This window comes from Ursus maritimus, unplaced genomic scaffold (genome assembly GCF_017311325.1).
Source record: "Ursus maritimus isolate PB19 unplaced genomic scaffold, ASM1731132v1 scaffold_17, whole genome shotgun sequence".
NCBI lineage: Eukaryota > Metazoa > Chordata > Mammalia > Carnivora > Ursidae > Ursus > Ursus maritimus.
In genome coordinates, this window is record NW_024424119.1 from 31,966,423 (window position 1) to 31,983,105 (window position 16,683).

Below are 16,683 nucleotides of genomic sequence, written 5' to 3' on the forward strand. Positions count from 1 at the left end.
GCGGACACACATGTGCACATACGTTGATAGAACTACTCACACTACTATTTTTCAAATGCTTTACTGAAAATCCTATGAAGAGGTAAGGCTTCCAGAATGATAGTCTGAGAAACTTGGAGAAACCTCTTCCACTGGTAAGATATCTATTAAGCTATTCAAAATTTGCAATAATTATTGAAATTCTTTGGAGATTAAACAACATACAATAATTCCACAAAATTGGCAAAATCTAACAAAAAAAGTCTATAGAGTGTAATACCGACAATCTTGGCACTTGAGCTAGACGATGCTACCACACATCCACAGTTCCTTGTGGAAGAACTCTTCCAGTAGATGTCCTCCGGCTCCATGGGTAGAGGAGCCATTCTGGAATGATTAGGCTGGTAAACACCAACAGATCCCATTACTCCTTACATTCCCCTCAATGCAGAAGGCCTATATTAAGCGGGTGGTAGCAGTGGGGCAATGGTGCTACCATCCTATCTTCAACTTCTAATACGGATCCAATGCGGTAGCTGGTGAAGAGCAGAGTCTCCCTTTTCTGCAGAGCTGTGTGTTGCAGGACAGTTGCTCTTGTGGTCTTGGCAGTTAAGCATCAGCTCTAATCTCCTCTAGCTTTCTTAGGCAGAAAAAATAATAAATTGGCAGCCACTGAACATGGCAGTCCCATTCTCCCAGTTCTGTGCTACAGAAGGTCCACACTGGGCAGTTCTCACCTCCCCCCAAAAGCAGCCCTTCTCCTTAGGAAAGATATCTGTAAGGCAGCTGGGGAAGATCAAGTTCCCTCCTCCAACTCCCCAAACCTGCAGGTTCTGCTATATACTCAGAGGTTCTTCCCAAGGTGGGATCTCAGCAAGCATCAAAAACTAGCAACTCCACAGATCTTACCAAGTGATTCAACTTTAATGTATCAAGTTGTAAAATGATTTATGCCTCAAGACACACAGTGCCCAAAATAAAACAATCAGCTAGCGATTAACAGAAGCTACCATTTGGTTTTGATACCAATGCATGCAGACTAGCTGGAAGTTAACAGGAGATCAGGAAAAATGATTGTCAGAGTGCCCAGCTAAATCCAAAATGAAATTAAGAAGCAAACCATTTATACAATAATATTTGTAAATCTTAAGAATAAATTGAACATAGCATGCCTGGGTAGCCCAATTGGTTAAGCATCCGACTCTTAATTTTGGCTCAGGTCATAACCTCAGGGTTGTGACACTGAGGCCCACATCAGGCTCTACACTGGGCAAGGAGCCTGCTTAAGATACTTTCTCTCCTCTCCTTCTGTCCTTCCCCACTCCTCCCGCTCTCAAAAAAACAATAAATAAATAAAAATAAATTGAACATAAAAAGTACAAGACTTCTATACTAAACTTACAAAACACTGCTGAAGGAAATGAAATAAGATCTAGATGAATGGAGTGATATCCCATACACACAGATTAGAAGACTTATTATTGTTGAGATGCCATACTCCTCAAATTAATCTCCAGATACAATGAAAACGCTATTAAAATTTCAACTTGCTCTTTTGCAGAAATTGACAAGATGATCCTTAAATTTATGTGAAAATCAAGGGACCCAGAATAGCCAAAATAATATTGAAAAATAAGAAAAAAAATAGAGTACTTATGCTTCACAATTTCAAAACTTACTACAAAGGTATAATAATCAAGATAGTGAGTTACTGGCATAATGTTAACTATATAGATAGAAATGAGAGTCCTGTAAAACGAAACATTAATCTTATGCTTAAATGATTTTTGACAAGGGTACCGAGATAGTTCAATGTGTAAATATAGTTTTTCAACAAATTGTGTTACAACAACAAGACAACCAAGGCAAGAGAATGAAGTTGGACCCATACCTTATATCATATACAAAAATTAAGCAAAATAGACCATAGGCCTAAATGTAATGGCTAAAAACTATAAAATTCTTAAGTAAACACCAAGGAATAAATCTTTGTGACTTGGGTTAGGCAATGGTTTCTTAGATATGACACCAAAAGCACAAGCAACAATAACAACAATAAAAATATATAAACTGTGTGTCATCAAAATTAAAAAAAAAAAAAACACTTCTGCATTTCAAAGATGTCATCATGGGGCACCTGGGTGGCTCAGTTGTTAAGCGTCTGCCTTTGGCTCAGGGCGTGATCCTGGTGTTCTGGGATCGAGCCCCACATCAGGCTCCTACGCTGGGAGCCTGCTTCTTCCTCTCCCACTCCCCCTGCTTGTATTGCCTCTCTCACTGGCTGTCTCTCTCTCTGTCAAATAAATAAATAAAATCTTAAAAAAAAAAAAAAAGAATGTCATCATGAAAAAGAAAACCCACAGAAAGAAAATATTTCCTTTAAGACTATAAAGATGATTGACAACTCAATAACGTAATACATAACTCACTGAAAATGGACAAAAATCTTAATAGATATTTCTACAAACATGATAGACAAGAGGCCAATAAGCATATGAAAAGATGTTCAACATCATTAACCACTAGGGAAATGCAATTCTAAACCACTGTGAGATCTCAATTCATGCCCACTATGATGGCCAAAATAAAACAAAGATAATAACATGTGCTAACAAGGCTATGGAGAAATTGGAAGCACCACGCTTTGCTGGGTACGTATGTAAAATGATAATAGCCACTAAAAACTGCTTGGTAGTTCTGCAAATAGGTAAGTCACCATATGAACAAGCAATTCTACTCCAAAAGAAATGAAAACATACAACCATGCCAAAAAAAAAATTGTATGTTCATAGTAGTATCATTCATAGTAGCCAAAAAAAGAAAACAGCTCAAATGTCCATCAACTGATGAATGGATAAACAAAATATAGTATATCCACACAATGGATTATTATTTGATAATAAAAAGAATGAAGTATTGATACATGCTACAACATGGATGATGAGTGCAAGGATCAAGTCAGAAAGGGCTATATATTGTATGAGACCATTTATATAAATTGTCCCATATGGGTTAAACTATAGAGACAGAAGTAAATCAGTAGTTGTTTAGGACTCGGGAGCGAGTGAGAGTTTGTGGAAATGGGGAGTGAAAGCTATCGTACTGGCTTTCTTTTGGGGGTAAAAATACTAAAATTGAGTGTGGTTTCACTCATTTGTGGAACATAAGGAATAGCAGGGAGACTGTTAGGAGAAGGAAGGGAAAAAAGAAGTGGGGATAAAAAGAGGGGGAAATGAACCACGAGAGACTATGGACTCTGGGAAACAAACTGAGGGTTCTAGAGGGGTGGGGGTGGGGGGATGGGGTAGCCCGGTGAAGGGTATTAAGGAGGGCACGTATTGCATGGAGCACTGGATGTTATATGCAAACAATGAATCATGGAACACTACGTCAAAAAAAATAAATAAAATAAAAAAGGACACCCCAAAAAATGTGGTGATACATACACAACTTAGAAATATACTAAAACATTAAAATGTACACTTAAATGAATAAATTGCCTGGTATTTGAATTATGTCTCAATAAAACTTAACAAAAATAATATTATATTTTTACTTTATGACATATATCTGTTTGAATTTCCCATATTTAGGATACATTACAGAATTTTTAGGCACAATTTTATAGTATAATCACTACATAGCCAAATTTGATTTTATACCACTTAAATAATAATCCCCTTCCTCATTTCCATTCTCAAATTTTACTTCGTTGTCTAGAATTTTAATTAAAATTGATATGTGAGCCACAGACTACTTTTGTTTTCACTTATACTGTTTTTCAGAACTCACTGTTGAATATCCCATATTGCTAAGTAGTTGTCTTGTCTTCTAATGGCACAAAACATGTAATTGATTATATCTGCTATTTGTTATTTCTGAAATATGAATTTTAAGAGAATAGTTTAACATATGTATACTTATTGTCCTAATACATCTTTCTTACTACATTTTTATATTCTCTCTTACCCTCCCTCTTCTTCCTCTACCATTATCTTCTACTTTTACTACTCCTGCTCCTCCTGCTACCCTGCCTCTTTTTCTTTTTCTTTTTTAAAGGTTTTATTTATTTATTTGACAGAGAGACAGCGAGCGAGAGAGGGAACACAGCAGGGGAGTGGGAGAGGAAGAAGCAGGCTCCCAGCAGAGGAGCCCGATGTGGGACTCGATCCCAGAATGCCAGATGGGGGACCCGATCCCAGAATGCCAGGATCACGCCCTGAGCCGAAGGCAGACGCTTAACAACTGCGCTACCCAGGAGCCCCACCCTACCTCTTTTTCATCTTTGCCTCCTCCTTCTACAATTCCTGCAGAGTTTGTTTTGTTTTGTTTTGTTTACATTTAAAAAAAAATAACATAGCTGTGGGGCGCCTGGGTGGTTCAGTCAGTTAAGCATCTGCCTTCAGCTCAGGTCAAGATCCCAAGGTCCTGGGAGAAAGACCCGCGTTGGGCTCCCTGCTAAGCAGGAAGTATGCTTCTCCCTCTCCCTCCACTGCTCCCCCTGCTTGTGTTCTCTCTTTCTCTCTCTCTCTCTCTGTGTCAAATAAATAAAATCTTAAAAAAATAATAAAGGTATTTGTCAACAGAGATCCTTATTTTTGTTCTGTATTTTTTTTTCAACAATCTGGAAGCCATATAGTGATTCATTACTACTGTCCACTACACCTGAAGCCATCTATTCACACTTGAATCTCTACTTCTCTAACTCAATATGTTATTATTTTTTTTCTATTACCTTCTACCCTGGCGAAATAAAGAAACTGACACAATAGTATACTTTTAGCCTTCTCCTGCATTAAGTTTCTGGTTGGTTAACTCTGATGGCTAAATTTCTACACAGTCTCTCCTATTTATTCTCTTCCATTTATTTTTCTTATGTCAATTATTATCATATTAGTTTACATAGATTACCTAACACAAATATTTTGAATCTAATTTATAGGATTTTTATTTACACATAGTTCTGAGATTCCATAATTTGCTTCTCAGTGTCTGTCATTTTAACTAATTAAATTTTGATTTTTCATTTGTTTTTATTCATTTCTTTATTGACTTGTAAGCTTTTCTTTATGTAGATTTTCAGGGAAGTCATTTTTAGTGGCACCCACTGATTTCAGTTCAGTGATGTTGCTGTTCCCTTTACAAATATATAAAATATAGCATTTTAGGTCTCTCTCTCTTCTCATCCCTCTCATTCCCCCACTTACTGTCCCCACCCCCCTTATGAATTGCTTGGTAGATCACACTCTATAGAACTGTGGCTCTGATATTAATATGTTCACTGGAGCAACATTACAGAATACTCCACTGGAAGACAGTATTAAGAGTAGACAATTAAATGTATAAGGTTAAAAACAAAAGCAAAACCAACCTTAAAAACACAACAGACTTTTAATTAGTATATGTCTGGAAGTTTGACTGTTTCAATTAAGGCATTTATTCAATCCAAGAAATGTTTCTTTGATAAAACCTTTATTATTTCTGTTCTTAATATTCTTTTTTTTAAAGATTTATTTATTTATTTATTTATTTATTTATTTATTTATTTGACAGAGATAGAGACAGCCAGCAAGAGAGGGAACACAAGCAGGGGGAGTGGGAGAGGAAGAAGCAGGCTCCCAACAGAGGAGCCTGATGTGGGGGTTGATCCCAGAACGCCGGGATCACGCCCTGAGCCGAAGGCAGACGTTTAACGATTGTGCCCCCCAGGTACCTCTATTCTTAATATTCTTGAATTAAATACAGTGATACTGAATTTCTATACTTTAGATCTGATCTTTCTCATACAGATTTGTTTCCTCTCTAAATGTTTTAGATTTTTGCCATATTAATTTGCAATCTGATAGAGTGGTTTTTGTACTAAGTATCACTGAAAACTTTTTGTAGTGTTGATTTTTTATTCAGCGTTATTACTTAGGATGTAAATATATTACTGAGTGCATAGACTCCTATATTATTTCATTCAGATCTACTTTATTCTACTTTTTTTTATGAAGGCCATATCTTCAATATCTATTATGTGATTTTTTAATCACTGATTTCATCATGCAATATACAATATATATGCTACCTTAAATTTACCTTTTTTATACTAATATAAATTCTTTCTTAGAAACACATTCTTTTACTTCTCAAATGTTGCATTCCCTTTTTCTACATAGTAAATTATCTCAACAGTTCTCATTTAGTATTGCTTTCTGTTTGCCAATATTAACTGGGAAAGGCATAGCTATACTTGTAAGTAGATTCTCCTCTGTCCCTGCGCTTTTACCCTCATAATAGTGTGCTAAAAAACAAGAACTAAACTAAAACAATTTCTTTCTAATACTAATACTGAAGGCTGATGGTTATAAAAACATACTGACAAGTTAGAGATCCAGAAGACTAAGAGAAAGAAAGGAATTAGAACCTAAAGTAAACCCAGCCAGAAATATCTTTGCTCTATGTCTTCCTGGTACTTAGTTTATTAGCTACACTAGAAGTTCACTTTATATACTCATATATTTATTTAGTCTGGTAAATAAATGAGTCTCTAATATTCTTCCTAATTTTGCCAAAGTTTTATCATTTAAATGGGGAAATATTAAGGGATTAGCCACCTGACCATGAGTTTTATGGAAAGCAGTTATTGGTTTAAAAAGAATCAGTCCATTTTTAATATATTGTGTTTATATAAAAAGACTGAATCGTGACTGTTATTTTTCCCCTATATGGTTACTAGTATTCTGCCCATCAAAACGAAAAAATGAAAATATATGATTCAATATTCACACACACACATTCACTTTTAAGAGAGGATGTTTCATTCAACATCACCCACAATAGCACTGCATAATTTATGACAAGTTTTCTCCAAAGATATTACTCTGATCCTCTCTCACTCATGAACAGCCCAATATCAATAGTTAAAATGAGTTATAAAAATATATATAGACTTCTGGTTTCATCTGTGACACATAAACAGCTTGGAAGCAGTCATTTCAAATTGTTCCTATAATAAGAAAAAGCTGTGCAAACTAAAATTCAATAACTTTTCTTAGATCCATCAGAATACTGAGCTTACAGGATATACCACCCACCCAAAATCAGGTGAGAAAGATGAATCTAGAGAGGCTCAGCTAAGATCTACTTAGCTGAAGCAAAAGCCTACGAAACCATAAAATAGCAGGAACATTTAAAAAGTAACTTTCATGAATTACTGAGTATTGATTAGTAGGAGAGTGAGAAACTTCTAGAATTTCTTGAAGACTGCAATCTTATGTCGGTCCCTAAACTTTATTGGACTTTATCTCCAGGAGCTTCACTGGGTACTCATCATAAGAACTGTGGTGAGACTGACCTTCTCATGTTGCTGGCAAGAATAAGAAGAGATTAATCATTGTGAAATATGCCCAGAGCCTTTTCTGTAAGATAGGCTTACTCTCCAGGGAAAAGTCTTTTCCAAAGTCTTATCAAGAATTGTGGGGAAGGGGCATTCCTCCCACTCCAGAACTCTCTAGCTTTCTTATCTCAAATGGAGGGGGAAGAGGAGGGAGAGGTAATATGCAAGAAAAAAAAAAAAAAACTTTTGAAGTTCACAGGCAAGAAATAAAGGCCCACTAAAAGGCTGAAATTTAATTAGAAAATTATGGAATCCTCCATCACCCCTACACCACACCACTAAATCAACAGACCTTTAGTATAATAACAGTGGATTATTACCCAAAAGAGCTAAAAGACACAGACTCTCTGTGTATGGAGGAGTACTCAGGGAAGCCCAGCAAGATGGAATACAAAAACAGGACACTAGTTGGGGCGCCTGGGTGGCACAGTGGTTAAGCGTCTGCCTTCAGCTCAGGGCGTGATCCCGGCATTCTGGGATTGAGCCCCACATCAGGCTCCTCCGCTATGAGCCTGCTTCTTCCTCTCCCACTCCCCTGCTTGTGTTCCCTCTCTCGCTGGCTGTCTCTATCTCTGTAAAATAAATAAATAAAATCTTTAAAAAACAATAGAAAACAAAACAGGACACTAGAGGAATATGAAGCCTCTTACAAATCTATCACAGCAAAATTTTAACATAGCCTAACTCCTAGCCACACCTTTAACTCAGTTACAATTACCAAAAATGGCATGCCTGAATTTCACCCAAAATTCACAAGGCATGCTACATGTCAAGAGAAAAACAGTCTAAAGAGACAAAGTAAGCATCATGACCAGACACAGATAAAATACAGATGTTAGAATTATTAGGCCAGGAATTTAAAATAACTTTGATTGATATGTTAATAGCTCTAATGGAAAAATAATGCAACTTACAAAAATAGGTCAGTAATATAATCAGAAAGATGGAATTTTTATATAAAAATCAAGGGGATATTAGGAATAAAAAACACTGTCAAAGAAATATTTTTGATGCGTTCATTATTCAACTTAAAAGGCCAAAAAAAGGATAACTGAGCTTGAAATTAATGTTAACAGAAACTTTCCAACATGAAATTTAAAAAGGAAAAAGAATAAACAACAAAACAAAATATCCAAGAACTGTGACACAATTACAAAGGTATGACATATGCATAAATGGCATACCAGGAAAAAAAATAGAAAAGAAGAAATATTTGGGATACTTTGATGTAATAATGTCCAAAGTCTTTCTGAATTTAATGATGTGCACCAAGCCACAATCCAGAAAAATCAGAGACCACCAAGAACCAGCACCACAACCTAGTTAGTCATATCTCATCTTATCATGCAGAATACCAAAGACAAAGAGAAAATCTTGGAAAAATCCAGAGTGTGTATATCGGTGGGTGGGGTCATCTTATCTGTATAGAAACAAGGAGAACAATTGCAGTGGACTTTTCATCAGAAACTAAGCAAGTAGTAAGAGAGCAGGAAAACTAGGTAAATTATTATAAGAAAATGCAACCAACCCAGAATTCTCCTCCAAAGTGAGGGAGAAATGATGACTTTCTCAGACAAACCAAAATTAACAGCATTCATTGGGTGGAGATTACCTGCGTGTTAGGTTAAACAGTTTTTTTTTAGGCAGAGTGAAAATTATATAGGTCAGAAACCATTTAACATAAAGGGAGTCTGTCAGAAAAGAAATAAAATAAGGTAAAATAAAATATCAATGGTTCTTATTTGTAAACTAAAATTAAAGTAATAATAGTAACAGTGCATTGGGTGATAAGAGTATAAAAAGGGTGAAATAAATGATTGCTATGTCATGAGGGATAGGAGGAAGGAACTGGGAATGTTCTATTATAAAATATCTCTACCACATATGAAGCAGTATAAAATTATTTGAGAGTGAAGTTTAATTAGTTTAAATGTTTATTGTAAACTGTAAGGAAAATGCTATTTTGTTTAAGGAAGGATAGTTGGTATGCTAAAAAAGAGATAATGTGGAATCATATAAAATGTTCAATCAAAACCAGAGAGAAAAAAATCTCTGGAAAAACAGTTGCAAACATAGTTTACATTAACCTAAATGTAGCAATGATCATCTGATTTGCAAATTGACTATACCAATTAAAGGCCAGAGATTGTCAAAGTAGAAAAAACAAAACAAAAACAATTAATAAAACCAAAACAAACAAAGATCTGACTATACATCATCTATAAGAAACTCACTTTAAAGACATATAAAAGATAAAGCGTAGAGATATATCATGATACACTAATTTTGAAGAAAATCTTAAGTAGTTATATTAATTTCAGACAAAACTATATAACAGAAATTGATCAAGTATAAAGACGAACATTACTGTTTGTCAATGGGCCAATTTTCCAAGAGGACATAACAATTGTTAAGTTTTGTATACACAAAGAGAGCATCAGAATACATGATACAAAACTGACAGAACTGCACAGAAAAACAAACAAATCCACATACAGTTGAAAACTTTGAAACCCCTCTAACAGTAATTGATAATCAAGTAGGAAAAAAACCAGTGAGGTATAGCTGACCTGAATAGCACTAGCAATCAACCTGATCTGACACTTACAAGATTATCCATCTAAAAATAGCAGAATTATTCTTTTCAAGCTCACATAGAATATCTACCAAGATAGACCACATTCAAGTCCACAAACATGCCTTGGCAAGATAATTTAAAAAAGAAATCATACAGAGTATGTTCTCTGATCACAATGGAATTAAACTAGAAATCAATAATGGAAAGACTGAGCAGGAAAAAAATCTAATATTTGGAGATTAACAACATACATATAATTACTATATCAGTCTAAAAAGAAGTTTCAGGGGCACCTGGGTCAGTTAAGTGCCCATCTCTTGATCTCAGCTGAGGTCTTGATCTCAGTGTCATGAGTTAAAGTCCTGCATTGGGATCCATGCTGGGCATGGAGCCTACTTAAAAATAAATACATAAATAAAAATTAAAAAAAAAATTTAAGTTTTAAAAATTTTTTAAATACTTTAAAATAGAGGTTTTAAAAGAAATTTTAAAATATTTTGAATGGAGTGGAAATAAAAAATCAACTTACCAACATTTGCTGTGAATGTAGTATGTAGAAGAGAAATTTTATAATTAAATTTATATATTAGAAAGGAAGGAAGATCTAAAATCAATAATCTAAGCTTCCATGTTAGGCAATTACAGAGAGAAGAGCAATTTAAACCTACAGAAGAAGAAAAAAAAATAAAAAAATACGGTAGAAATCTCTAAAATTGAAAATGGGAAAAATAGAGAAAATTGATAAAAACTGAAAAGCTGCTTATTTGAAAAGATAAAAAAGATGCCACAAATTAGCAAATCAGAAATAAAAAGGAGTGGGTAGCTCAGTCCATTAAGCGTACAACTCTTGATTTCAGCTCAGGTTGTGATTTCAGGGTTGTGAGACTGAGCCCCATGTTGGGATTGTGCTGGGCATGGAGCTCCCTCTCTCTCTGCCCTTCTCCATCTCTCTCTCATTCTCCCTTCCTCTCTCTCTCTGCCTCCCCCCCAAAGAATTAATAAAAAGGGGTTTAAAAAATAGAAATAAAAAGAGGATCATCATTACTCATCCCACAGACATTCAAAGGAATATCACAGACAAATCTAAGTCCAAAAATTTAATAATTTCGATGACATGTGCCAATTACCTGAAAGAAACAATTTTTACAAAAGGAAAAATAAATAATATGAATAGCCCTGTATTAAAAAGAGACATTAAATCAATTATTAATAACTTTCCAAAAAAGATATCAGGCCCTGATAATTTCACTGGTAAATTCTACCAAATATTTAAGGATCTTTTCCAGAAAATAGAAGCAAAAGGAGAACTTTCTAACTCATTCTGTGAATTCAATATTACCCAAATAAAGACATCACAATGAGACCAATATACCTCATGAACATAAACACAGAGCATCCTCCAAAAATATTAGCAGATAGAATCTTGTAACAACATATATGATGATTATACAACACAACCACAACTTTTAATCTTATTGAAGGTGTGCAAAATTAGTTGGACATCTGAAAATCGGTCAGTAATATTTATCACATTTCATAAACATATCAATTGACATAGGAAAAAGGCTTGACAAATCCAATACCCATTCATGAAAAAAAACTCAAGAACTTAGCAAGAGAGAGGGACTTTATCAATCTGATAAAGAACATTTACAAAACATCTACAGCTAAAATCACATTTTATTATGGAAACTGGATACTCGTTCCCTAAGATCAGGAACAACAAAGGCAAGAATGTCCTATCTCATTTCTCCTATTGAACATCACCCTGTATGTTCTAGCAAGTGCAATAAGACAAGAAAAGGAAGTATGAGGTGCACAGATTTGAAAGGAAAAAATAAAACTGTTTCTATTTTCAAATGATTGTATATACAGAAAATCCCAAATGATTTATATAAGATAATAATAATAACCTCCTGGAACTATAATATAGCAAAATAATAGGATACAAGGTTGGTATGGAAATCAATTGCTTTCTTATGTAACAGCAATGAAAGACAGGAGTTTGAAAATTTTTCTAAATAACATTTATAGTAATATATCCTCCAAAAGTACATATTTACACATATTCATACACAGGTATAAATATAAGAAACTGTTTAGGACCTCTATGTGGGAATCTCAAAATAAAACAAGAACTCATTATCAAAAAATATTTAAACACATGGAGGGATATATATCATGTTCATGGGCTAGAAGTTTCAATATTTTTAAATGTCAATTTTGATATATGGATTTAACATTTCAATCAATATCCCAGTAATTATTTTTTTGGATATCAACAAACTAATACTAATTTCTATTTTTTTATTAAAATGCAAAGGACCCAGAAGAGCCAATATAACATGGAAGGGTAACAAAGTTGAAGAACTCAAACTACCTTTCTATAAAGCTACACCTATTATAAAACTGTTAATCAAGGCAGTGTGATACTGGTAAAAGATAAGACACATAAAGTATAGCCTTTCCAACAAATGGTACTGGAACAATTAAGTGTCCACATGAAAAACAAACAGAATCATAATTCAAAAGAACTAATAAGATTTAAAAGATCTAAACAACATGTCAAAAATGTAGTTATAAAAGTGGCAAACATCAAAAGAATAGATATTTGTCATTAGGGAATTTATAATTAAAACAGCAATCACTGCATAACCATTAGGGATGTCTATAATGCAAAGAAAAAGGAAACGGTGGGAGGAGACAAAGAGGAGGAAAAGAAAGAAAGCAATAGTGTCAACTGTCAGTTACTGGCAGGGATATGGGCAACAGGAATTCTCATTAACTAATAAGGGCATGCAAAATGATAGCCACTTTGCAAGGCAGTTCAGTAGTTTCTTACCAAATTCTAAATAGTCTTACTTTGCCATCCAACAATCACATACTGTACTGATTTCAAAAGTTATGCCTATACAAAAACCTGTAAATATTTATAGAATTTTTATTTATAATGTCAAAAACTGGTAACGACCACAGTGTCTTTCAATATGTGAATGGATATACAAGCTGTAACATATTCATGGAATATTGTTCAGTGATTAAAAAAACAAGATGTCAAGCCATAAAAGAATATGAAGGAATCGTAAGTGTATGTTAATGACAGGAGAGTATGCATTGTGTGAATGGAGGTTTGGATCCTTGGATTCCCCAGGAAAAGATTTACATGGGGATCTTTGCTTCAATAAAGACAACCAGAAGGAAAGTCACAACCACAAAGCAGTTCATTAATGTGAGAGTACCCTCTCAAGGTGGGACAGCAGGCAGGTTCCATGAGATGGAGTGGGCTTTAGGCTGTTTTGGGATTGGGTCTCTCTGGGCTGGGAGGAGCTATGATGTACAGTGGGGTGGTCTCTAATGGAGATTGCTTCCAGTCATTTGGGGAATTCCTCCCACAGGTTGGGAAGGGGAGTTTTTGACCCAACAAATCTGTACCAGAACTGTCATGCAGCCTTTCTCAATTAGGGAAGGGGGCTGTCCCACAATGCAAATGCATTATAATGAGTCTAGGGGTTACCCTGGGGCAGAGGTAGAAGAGGAGAGTACATGCTCCTTACCTGTGGCTCTTGATCTGTTAGCCCCAAAGGTCTCGGAAGCCACAAGGTCAAGATGTTGTGTTGCAGGGCTTTTAATGTGTAGCTTATTTATCATGGTCCATGCCTCCAGCCCCTGTTTCTATCATTCCCCTTCAAGGACTTGGGACTCTGTCTCAGGCCATTCCTTCCACTGCTCATGTCTAGTTTCTACCTAATACATACTACAAAGTGAAAGAAGCATGTCTCAAAAAGCTACATACTGTATTATTCCAAATATATGACATTCTGAAAAAGCCTAAAACTAGTAAAAATATCAGTGGTTGCGAAAGTTCAGGAATTTGTAAGAAGTTTAAATACACAAGACATGGGATTTTTCAAGACTGAAACTATTTTGTATGGTGCTATAAGTAGAAAACATTATTAAACTTTTGTTAAAATCCACAGAATTTACAGCACATATAGTAAAATAACATAAAAAAATTAAAAAACTATTTAGGATATTATGGGGTCACAGTATGAAATGCAGAATATGGCAAAAGAATTTCAGTTTATTACAAATGTATGAAAAAAACTTCCTGAAGGAAATGGGAGGATAAGATGTTGACCTAAGAAATTTTGGAAATGAGTAATGTCAATAAGATTAAAGATTAAAGTTACTTTGCAGAGGCACTAATGATAAAGTTGTTTCCTGCATGGACATAGGTTAACAATTCTGACTATATACTACATACTACTGCTTAAAGATCTCACTATTCAAGTGAAGGGTTACAGACCAGTAAAGGTAGTTGGAAACATTACTATAGACTCATGCTTAACTTAAAATAATATATATAAGGGTGCCTGGGTGGCTCAGTTGGTTGCGCGTCCAACTCTTGGTTTCAGCTCAGATGGTGGCCCTGGGGTTGTGGGATCAAGCCCCAAATCATGCTCTGTGCTGGAAGTGGAGCCTGCTTGGGATTCTCACTCTCCCTCTCCCTCTGCCCATCCCCCACTACTTGCACATACTCTCTAAAAATAAATAAAATATTTTAAAAATAATAATATATATAGTTACATATAGAAATGTATATATGTATGTTTGTATGTGTACGCATATACACACACACATACAAACCTCCTTGCCTGGAAGTAACACCATAGTAGCGATGCATACACATAGCACACGTAGATCTTGGTTTTTATTTCTTTTTTTCCAATAAAAGAAACAGAGTTTGGGGCACCTGGGTGGCCCGGTCGGTTAAGCGTCTGCCTTCAGCTCAGATCATGATCCTGGGGTCCTGGGATGGAGCCCTGCATCAGGCTCTCTGCTCAGCAGGGAGTCTGCTTCTCCCCCTCCCTCTGTGTGCTCTCTCTCTCTCTCAAATAAATAAAATCTTTGGGGGGAAAAAAAAAAAAGGAAAGAAAGAAAGTTCCTTAGAGAAATGGTTGACTCTAGGATGGGGCAGAAAATATAAAAGATGAACCTATCTGGCACACTTTGTTCTGTCAGAAAGTAAGAAAACGCTCAAAACAAAACAAAACAACTAATAGAGTATGTCAAAAGGTTACAGGAGCCAAATGAAAGAGTTTCAACAGCCAAAACTGTAATAATTTAAAAAACAAAATACATAAAATAATATTGAACAATAATCCAAAGCATAAATAAATGAGTCCATGCTAATATAAAAACTTGAATAAACAAATAAATGGGAGAAAAAGATAAATCTCCCACAGAAGAATTCCAAGTAATTTATGTAGATACTTTGCCCTCAAGGAAATAAAGCACAATTTTCCACTCTTCCACTGTGGGCCAACTGCATATAATGAATTTCTTCCAAAGGATACATTATGGAAAAGGAGAACAAAAAAATAGTAACTTTATAGTGGAGAGACCAGAAAAGTACTATCTCAAGTTCGACAATCAATATGTACATCACTAGTGATAAAATATTAATACTATCACCCTTGATAGGATGTGAGAGTGTCTATTTACCTTTGTGGTCTTCCGCCAAAAACATATTATTCCACTCTTATGATGAGAGAAAACATCAGAAAGATATCAGTACAATGCTTTGTCTACAAAATATCTGACCAGACCTCCTAAAACACCATCAAGGTCATCAAAAACAAGAAAAGTCTAAGAAACTGTCATAGCCATGAGGATCCCAGGAATGTTGACATGACTACTAAATGCAGTGTGATAACCTGGCCTGAATCCTCAAACCAAAAAATGACATTAAGAAAAAAAAACTTAGGTCTGAAAGAGTATAACTTTAATAATAATGTATCAAAATCAGTTAATTGTGACAAATACTAAGGTAAGGTTATTAATAATCACAGGAGAAACCAGGCATTGAACATATGGGAATAAGTCTGTAAATCTAAAATTATTCTATAACAAAACATTTACTAACAAACTATATATAACCACATAACAAACAGGAGGCAAAAGAAAAATATTCTAAGAGTGTGGCTTTATTTATTAGATGAATAAATGCAATGTGATTTGAAGGCTATTTACTCAGTAAAATTAGAGTCAAAGCAGGTATAACTTTAGACCTCCTATTTCTCATTTGTCCCATAAGCAAGAAGCCATGCATAACTCTCTGAATTCTGAATTAGCATTCCTTTTTAGAAACCTCTCATTATTCTAAGAGTTTGAGCTGTAGGATAAACGTAGGGCACAGCTGGATTGACCCATAAGCCAGAGGCATTTTGCCTAGGAAACTCTCTGTGGAGCAAGTTTCGTGAAGAAGATATGGAGAGAGAAGAGGCACTCTAATCCTATTTCTTCAAGGGCTACATTTTCCATTTAGTTCATCCCTGATGCAGATTTGAACTCTTAATGAAATTCATTAGAAAATGTTTGTTCAGCTGTGCAGGTTGATCCAAAGTTACAACTGTGCCTCAGAGCACAGTTTTTGATTTATGAAAAAAAAAAAATGTGTTGAAAGCATTTTTTTGATGGAATCAAATTGCAAGCTATGGCATTTTAACATCGCCATGTGAATTTCAGTTTCTAGAGTTTAAGATCAATAATGTCAATGATATTGTTTGGGGGAAAAGATTTGATGTTATTTTATTTATTGGATTTCATAAAATAAGATGTTTTGAAATTTTAAGTGAAAGGGAGCTAATTTTGTTTGAACTGTTAAAAATCAAATTCAGTAACATCATTTGCATGTTATTCTCATTTAAATAGCTTCATGCAAATTATAAAATAATCTAAGTTA